Source organism: Egretta garzetta, unplaced genomic scaffold (assembly GCF_000687185.1).
Source record: "Egretta garzetta isolate BGI_Z169 unplaced genomic scaffold, ASM68718v1 scaffold160, whole genome shotgun sequence".
NCBI lineage: Eukaryota > Metazoa > Chordata > Aves > Pelecaniformes > Ardeidae > Egretta > Egretta garzetta.
The window spans coordinates 1,503,962-1,513,743 of record NW_009258378.1 but is presented as its reverse complement, the minus strand read 5'-3'; positions in this window follow the sequence as shown (position 1 = coordinate 1,513,743).

Genomic DNA, 9,782 nt, shown 5'->3' with positions numbered 1-9,782 from the left:
TGTCCTATGGCCCGTTCCCTGGGAGAAGAGACCGATCCCCCCCTGGCTACAGCCTCCTTTCAGGCAGTTGTAGGGGGCGATGAGGTCTCCCCTCAGCCTCCTCTTCTCCAGGTTAAACAACAACAGTTCCCTCAGCCATTCCTCATATGACTTGTGTTCCAGACCCCTCACCAGCTTTGTGGCTCTCCTCTGGACATGTTCCAGCAATGCAGCATCTTTCTTGTAGTGAGGATCCCAAAACTGAATACAGTATTCAAGGTGCGGCCTCACCAGCACCGAGTACAGGGGCACGATCACTTCCCTACTCCTGCTGGTCACACTATTTCTGATATAGGCCAGGATGCCATTGGCCTTCTTGGCCACCTGGGCACACTGCTGGCTCATATTCAGCCGGCTGTCAACCAGTACCCCCAGGTCTTTTTCCACCAGGGCGCTCTCCAGCCCCTCTTCTTCAAGCCTGTAGCATTGCATGGGGTTGTTGTGACTGAAGAGCAGGACTTGGCCTTGTTAAACCTCATGCAATTGGCCTCAACCCATCGATCCAGCCTGTCCAGGTCTGTCTGCAGAGCCTTCCTCCCCTCAAGAAGATTGACACTCCCACCTAGTTTGGTGTCATCTGCAGACTTACTGACTGTGCACTCAGTCCCCTCATCCAGATCACTGATAAAGATATTAAACAGAGCTGGCCCCAAAACTGAGCCGGCTTGTAACCAGCCACCAGCTGGATTTAACTCCATTCACTGCAACTCTCTGGGCTCGGCCATCCAGCCAGTTTATTACCCAGAGAAGAGTATGCCTGTCTAAGCCATGAGCCGCCAGCTTCCCTGGGAGAACATCAGGAGACTTAAAAATTCTTGAGTATTTATCTTCAAATAATTTTTTGAAGAAGTCTTGACTTACTTAGAGGGTACTTTGTTAAGAACTTTAACATTTTTAGACAGTTACAAAAATCAAGTTGACTGATGTCACTTTAAATCATCCATTGCTTTTTGTAATTCTTCAGAGGTAAAACCACAGAAAACCTTTTATTCTAATGGAACTTAAAACAATTATTTGCTCACATAGATTCAGAAGCTTAGTAAATGTGTTTTAAAGAAGAAGCCATTGTTACCTGAAGATGTTCAATGTTTCAGTGTTTCGTTGGCAAGAATGGACAGCTAACATTTTACAGGTAGGCATCTGACTGTTTCTGGAAGAATCATTTGGAAGTAATCACCTAAATAAAAATGAAAACATTTTATAATAAAATAATATAAAGATAAAAAGATATAATCAGGAAGATTTTGCTTTGTCTTTATCAAATGTTAATTCGATATTTTATAAAAAGCTTTCTCCACAACTTTGAGAATAATCTAGCTCTGAGCCTTTTTTTTTTTATTTCCTCACATATGTCAACATTAATAATCAAACCTAGCTCTTTGGGAAGGAAGAGTAGTATGATCAGTAAACTGCTTGAACTACTTAATGTCTTTTGTTAAACTGGGTACTATCATAATGGTCTTCAAAAAGCAATTATAGTCACTGACTATCTTATGGTTAAGCTTAACAATTAAAAATCTTTACTAGCCAAGGTGCAATACATTAAATCTGAAACTGCCAGGAAACTGTTTAGAGGAAATAATTGTGACTGAGTGTCAGCAAGAAATATCTAAAATTATTTAGATTAATATTTGAAGTATTAAATGGCAATTTGTATAGCAAGGATCATAATACTCAGTGTCCTAGATTTAGGCTAGAACAATTAATGCCTCTGTGATTAACATACATCTAACAGACAGATGTAAGGAATAAACACAGTAGGGAAAAGAGAAAAATCCAAACTGGTAGAAGTACCATTCTCCTGAAAAAGGAAGTAAAACCAGTTACCTTTCCATGTGTACTTCAGAAGAACAAAGACATGAGACCTTGAAAGCCAGCAGCAAGAACATGCAACGTTTCCAGAGACGGGAAAAAGTGAGTACCATTAGATTAAAGATAAATGTGGCCAGTCGAGTTTCAATACATTAGCCTATTCATTTGTCTTAATTGACTGATGAACTGCATAGTAGTCCAGGGCTGAGATTTACAAACATGGATAAATTTTAGATAGAGTCTAGGAGAAACAACTGTACAGTTGGGGTGGGTTTTGCTTTATTTTTTAAATATTGCAAAGATTAGTCCATCCCAGGACTTCTCACAGCATGTAAAGAGATCCCAAATGCCCCAGTTCCATCTAGGGAATCTCTATCTGGCTACATCACCACCCTCACAATAACTGAATGCCTCACACCCATTAATGATTTCTTCCAACAGTCCCATAAGAAGTAAATTGTTATCTTTATGTTATAGATGGGAATCAAAATTACGGAGAAGCTGAACCCAAAGTAAAAACCAACCAGTAAGAAACAAAGACCTAGATAAATTTAGGAGGTCTAAATACAAGACTGAATGATTCCCCTAAAATGTTGCTACATATACAACTGTGCAAAAATCAGTGGAGGCAAAGCAATTGCTGCTCTCACCTGCCACACCTCTGTAGACAGCCAGTCCCTTCACTGAGACAGATGAAAGTCACAGTCCAAAATTCAGAGCCTTTAGATCACACAGGAATTCTTTTATACAGCAAGGAATTCAGTCCAGTCAAGTGTTTGGCTAATGACTCTGGATCTAGCAGAGATGCTGTGGAACATAGGAAGAGCCTTTAAAGGGCCTCACATACAACCACTGACTCATGATGTGGACAAAGCCGTACCATTCTGCACCACGCTAACAATTCATGGGGATAGGTTGGGAGTCTGCCACAAGTAAAATTCTCATCTTCAAATCTTTTCTGTTCTACCAGCATGACAACATATTTGTTGGACTGAAAATAGGTATCTTTGCATTTGTCTTTTCTATAAAAAGTTTTAAGACCCTGATCATACCACAGCTTCTTGGTGCGTGTAACTTGACACAAATAATAAAATTAGGCATATGCTTGAGTCTTCAAAGAACTTAAAAGGAGAGAAACAAAGAAGCATTTATGACCCACGGCAAAACTGCTAGCCAGTGAGCTAAGGAGAAGAAAAGTCAGCTTTAAAATAAATTAAGACATTTCCAAACTTGTAAGAAAATACTATTGCATTAAAGTCCTCAGTAAATTCAGACATAACATTTTGATAAATGTAAACAACCTAAATATTAAACTACATGCTTAATTTAATGCTCAAAGAAGAGAACAAAGATATGTAAAATGTAAATATCAAAATCATCATTTTAACATGCTGCTAAACAGCTCAGATCGTTCAAGAACTGAGAATGGGAAACTATAACAAATTACACCAATATAAGATACAAACAGTAAATACAAAACGCAGTTTCCTAACTTGTCCTATAGAGTCAAAAGGATGGGGATTTCATCACGCATGGCTAAAAATCAAACAATTTGGCCAAATAAGATAAATGTATGAATTTTAAATTATGTTTGAAAACATCAACTTTGTTCCAAAAGAAAGGATTTAAAACAGTAGAGTATCAAAACTTTAAATTAGGTTAGCAAAATTCACAGAGCATAACCCACATCCAACTGAAAAGTATCTATAATAGGACATCCCTACTCTAGCAGGCTTTATCACATCCACCAAATCAGGGCTCCCCTCTGACTGCATTTACTCCACCCTTGGAACGATGGGAGATCTACAAGAAAGTCATACATCTGTATAAAAGAAAAATCAGTTCCTGAAGTGGAAAATTAAACCTATGTTTCATAGTGAAAACATTTACTAAATCTCATAAAATGGGTAGTTGTTAACTTTTAATTAAAAAATTTCTGTCTAACATTTATGATGGCAGCCATGACATTTTCAAGTAAGAATTTCTGTTGCATTTCAGGTATTTTTCAGACTGAATGGCAAAACTCTAGCGTAAGTAAACTTGCCCATTTACTTGTTAGTCCAGTAAACAAGCCCAGTTTTCTTCAGACCTCTAACTCATCTGAAATACAAAAGCAAGGGTATGCTGCTCCTTCCTACTTGCTAAGTAGACAGGTTGAACTCTTTTCCCTTATTTGATTTAAGATCAAGAATTCCAGAAACAAAGTTAGAATATATATATATATATTTAAAATCAAGTCTCTCCAATAGAAGCATTCAATGAGATCTTACTGCTTTCCAGGAGCGTAAGGTTTAAGGTACAGTGCCAAAAACTTAAAGACTGGAACCTTACACCAGCATTTAGAAGTTTATGTCTCAAAATCCTGGTTTAAGCTGTGTTTTACACTTTAAGAACAAGAATATAGTGGCCATGATTGTTATAAATCTACTGGAAAATCTGGATGAATTAGTAAAACATTACTGGATAAAATAACAAAATCAGTAATAGCTGTAATATAAAATAAGGTATCTTGTAAAAAGAAAATACTCAAATGTTTTTATTTCAGATGGGGAAAAAAAGAAGTCTTGTTAAAAGTAAAGCACAGAAAACTATGAGAAATATCAGAAAACAGAACTCATTTACAGGAAATAACTTTTCACTGAAAAAAGGCAGCTCTTGACAAAGTATGCCTTCCGCAGCCTCAGCTACACAAAGAACTACGTTGAAAACTCCTTAATCTGAAGTACCCAATGGAAATGTAAAGTACCTTTGATTTTTATATTCAGGCCTTCAAATGGATTCATATTTATACCTGGAAAGAAATCAAAATCAATCATTCAAAAACCTTCAAGTTTATCACAGAAGCCTAAACTACAAATGCGGGAAAAAAATTCTTAAGATGAAATCAGTCTAGCTGACATCACCTCACAAAATACAGAATCTATCCCTATACTTGGGATTTATAGTATTTGCAATAACTAAAAAGTGTTTGATTATTTTTACACAGCAAGTGATCTGAAACAGACCTAAATAAGTATGAACTTATTTACGCTGAACAGTCTACTTCTAATACTTGTAAACATTAACCTATGTTGCAAAAATATAATTTCCCATCCTTTTGTGGTTACAGTTTTCTCCTTTAGTGAAATAAATACCTATTGTTAACTATTATTTTCTTCTTAACCTGAGCGATTTGTCACAGTTCAAGGCTTCATAGGATTGTTGGGTGACAGGCAAACAGGGTCAGATTAATTTAAATAACAGAAAGAAAACAAAAACCCCCACAGCTTCAACCCCCAAATTCTGTTCTACTGAAAAAGCAGAAATGAAGCATAAACATCTTCAAAATCCTGCAGGCCTACCACCAGTGGTTGTGGCAAAGGAGTTACATCTGGTCCTTTCTATTGCCTGCCTGCTTCTCATAAGCACTTTGCAACAAGTGCTGTTTCATCACCTTATATTTAATGTGATGCTAGAGTTGAGTGACTTCTGCCCCATTCATTCTCCTAACTATGTGCTCCTGCCACTTACCTTGCATCAAATCTAATGAATTGGTTCGACAGGAAGGTGAACCTAAAACTAACTCACTGAAGCACTGAATTGCTTTGTTACAAAACCTCACTTGACTGGCTTACCCTAAAGCTACAAAAGCCATTAAATCTGAGGCTAACAAGATGGAGGAAACAGGTATAAAAGAGGGAAGGAAAGAACAGGATTACCCCTTCTAGCAAGAATTCGCAGTTTTACTATGGCAGGCGAAACAGAAATCTGCTGTCCTAGGAGGCAGTTCCACAATAGCCAAAGTTGATCTAAATTGGGGCTGCTCTTCCACTGACCCTAGCACTGCGGCAATCACGTGGGGCTGCTAAGAAGATTAAGGAAAAAATACCACAAAATGGTTATTAGTTTTCAGGTGCTTTGGATCTCCATGAAGCGGTTCACTGAGACATTGCACGAGTGCTACTGCAGGCAAAACAACAACAACAAATTGCAGCAACTACAAGTTTGGTTATCTTAAATCACCATGGATTTGATGTGTGGGCCTCATTTAGCTTTTCCCTTAACTTGCAAATAGGGAAACATCTCATGATTTAGCTGTGCCTTGGACATGAAGCCTACTGCCTTGGTGTATTACTGCTCTCTTTTTGTTATTGTCTAGAATAGACAAATAGGCCCAAGTTAAAGAGAGTGCGAAGCCTGTTCCTGTGTTCTAAGAACACTGAGAATAGGTTGCCTCTGGATCAAAGCCGACAGCCATTAGTTTATTAACAAAACAGCACATACTATCCAGCATGTTAACTAGTAATCAGAATATTAGCTCTACCACAGTTCTATGCATAGTCAGTTCTGCACAGAGAAATAGGTGAAATTCTTTTCAACGTCCCTCTCCACCCTGAGAAGCCTTCAAAAAGAAAGAATTCAGTAAGAATAAAAGAACATAACTTAGGAATGAGATTTGTCCAGACAAGACAAACTTTAAGGGGGTGACAATATAAGACAGGGTGAATTGTCACTCCTAGAGTCATAGAATCGTTTAGGTTGGAAAAGACCTTTAAGATCATCAAGTCCAACTGTTAACCTAACACTGCCATCCCACCACCAAACCATGTCCCTAAGCACCTTGTCTACCCATCTTCTAAATACCTCCAGGGATGGGGACTCGACCACTTCCCGTTCCAATGCCTGATAACCCTTTCAGTGAAGGAATTTTTCCTGATGTCCAACCTAAACCTCCCCTGGTGCAACTTGAGGCTGTATTTTCAACTACAGCTGAAATTAGAACGTCCTCCTCCTTCCTTTTCACCCTCATCCCTGCTCCTGCCTGAATACCTTCATCGCTTACCTTGCATTGACACAGAAGCTCACCAGACACCTCTGTGAGCAGAAAAGGAGGGGAGAAGGAAGAAGACTCACTTCACTTTTGGTAGAATTAAGCTTTACCATACAAAGTCTGCTCTGCTATGCCTTTAGAAGACTGTATTCTCAAAAAACAAGCTTTATAGCAGAAAAAACCCAAATTAAATGCTTAAATTTTGAAATAAACATTTCCACTGTAAACCATCTTTCCATACAGCAGCAGCCACTTTCTATTCACTTTACGTCTTTGCAAAGTAATCAGATCAAACCCTACTGCCATCCGAGAAAACATTCCTTAATGTCCTAAGCAGATGCCATGAAAACTTCAGTTATTTTGTAACAGGAAATAGAGGAATGATAATGGACTTATTTGGGATACAAAGAAGAGGCATCCCCCAGTGTAAAGAAAAAAGGGTTAAATGCTGCCTAGATATAAACAGTATAACTAGGTATTTCTAGTGTAATAGAGCTGTATGCACAAATACTTTATGGCTTTCATACCCAGGAAAAATAAATCTATATGCTGATTCTAAATGTTGGCAGATAAGGTAATGAAAACAAATCAACAAATTATCATCTGAGGCTACTGACTTCTTAAGCAAGTGAAAATACGTTCTTAAATATAACGTACCCTAAATATATTAAATAAAAATTTGCATGTGATTTGTGTTAGAGTTTAATAAATGCAACGTTTAGAACATTTTTCACAGTATATTCTTGCTCTTCTCCCTAACTTTGCCCGTGCAAACTTAAACACAACAGAAACATGTAAAAAAGCTCTGACAGTATGCAAAATAGAACCAACTAATATTTTTAAAGACATAGTCCTGAAAACTCTACTCTGTAAACCCTAATTATGCTGATGATGAGTAAAAAACAGCCATAAATCATCTGCAAATAACTTCCCTTGAAGAGGAACTCCTGCCTGAAGCTACACAGTATCTTGCCTCAGTACCATTTCCAATTTCTAGTGTAGAAAGAAACGAGGTTTTGATCTCAGAATGGAGTTTTACCATTCTACGCCCACCGGTCTGAGCAATCTGCAATGCCACGGCAGTGGTGTGCTCTTGCAAGCACTGCTTGTGGTACCCTTGGCCCTGAAAAAATGGGTCACTCTTAGTGAAGAAGGAAAACCTACAACATTTTGGTCTTTAAAAATATTCTAAAGATTGAGCTTCCCTGCAAAGTTGCTTGCAGACGCAGATTACTCATATTAAAAGCACAAATAGGCCATTGGGAGGTCAGAAAACTACAAATGCAAGGACTGTGGGGTACGTTTCAGTGGTGGTGGTGTTTTTAACAGAACGGTATTGCAACAGAAAAGACATTTTTCTAAAACAGAATAGTGCTTTGATGTTTTGGTTGGAAAAAAGTTGAAATTATCCGTTTTCATAATTCTCAGGATCTTATGACTCCATAAAGAAAATATATATTCAATGCATTATTTCCATTAATTTCTTTTACTGCTGCATGAAAATACACCTTTATATCTATTTATATGCATATGTAATATGCATTCAAAATGGCTCAGTATTATTAAAAAGAAAATACATTTGGAATTTCCATTCAGTAAGAATTTTAATTTCTTGTTAGTACCAGTCATTTTATAAATGTGTTCTTTCAAGAACTACAGACTTGAAAAAAAATATAAATATACACACATATATACAGGAAGGAATGTGGGATACAGGTATCCGGAAGTTCTGCTTTGGCTATGCTTTTTGATATCCATGTGCCAAACAGGTCAGACGTGGAACAACTTTATTCATATGGTCTACACGTGTTTCAAGTTTATCTATAAAAAATCAGATGCTTAGCTACAGATTATTAAAAAACAATAAGAATTCAAAAGTCTGTTTCTATTTTAAAGAGCTCTCAACATGACAGCTCTAGTTCTGTTCATATTGGAACCGCTGGAGTTCATAAAGTTTCAGAGTTCTATAAATATCTGAAGGAGCAGGGCCTGCAAATAAAAAAAAAAGTAAAGGGACGGGGGAAAGAAATACATTGAAAAACATATCAATATTGTATAAATCCCTATTTTTAGCTATCCTATTATTTCAGATTTCTTGTATTACATTTAAAAATCATTCCTGAGAAGAGATGTCTCGACTCTTATGACATGTTTAACAAAATCTATTCATGGAAATCCTCCATCTGTTCTGAAATGAATGTTATTATAATTGTTTTAGATCTATATGGAGACAAATGACAGACCAACTGCTGTAATGGAATTTTTAATGAAACATGCACGTTTCTGGCTGACTGGGCACACTGCTGTGATCTGTGGATTAGCTGTTTGAACGAGATGAAAATTCCTTAGGCCTGTCTTTACCTTCTGGGTAGAATTATCCTATTCTGTACTGATGTGTAAATGTTTACATTCAGAAATGTCTTATGTTGTTAGTGATAGATGCACTTTGTTTCAGAAATGCTTTGTCTCTTCCATAAGACACAGAGGCGTCTAAATTGATAAAAGACTTAGGAACAGATAATCTGTCCCTAAAAATATACTCTAAGCTTAGGGTAGATTTTCTGGTATCATTTGGTATTTTATTCTATATCTCACCCAACTATTAATTTAAATATCCATACTCCATTTAAATATCCAGACTCATGAGCGCAAGCTCTAAGTTAGGGCCTGATCTTCAAAAGAACTCCAGTTTGGGTACCTACATGGCAAGATTTTGAGGAGTATTTAGTATTCCGCAGCTTACATGAAATAGAAGCAGAACTCCTCAAAATCTTGCTGGTCAGCATTTTTCTTTTACACAACAACCTTTAAAACTCCGATCTCCAGGACTAAGCCTTTTGCAAAGATCAAAGCAGAAAAAATGAAAACACAAGTACTCAGCTGTGAATTGCTTCCATCTTCAAGTGTTTGTTTAAATATTGATAAGAAGGGTGTGTAGAAGGAGTGAGCAGGGAGTGTGAGAAGGGCTAGAGGGTATTTCTGCAGTTTTCCAAACCGAGTTGTGCCAAATAACCAGCAACATGCCCATGGCTAACACAATTTGGATCAGAAATTCCTCAGACACCAGAGTTACTCTAAGTTATTTAGTCTTTTAAAAACACAAAGCCTTTTAACTAAATGG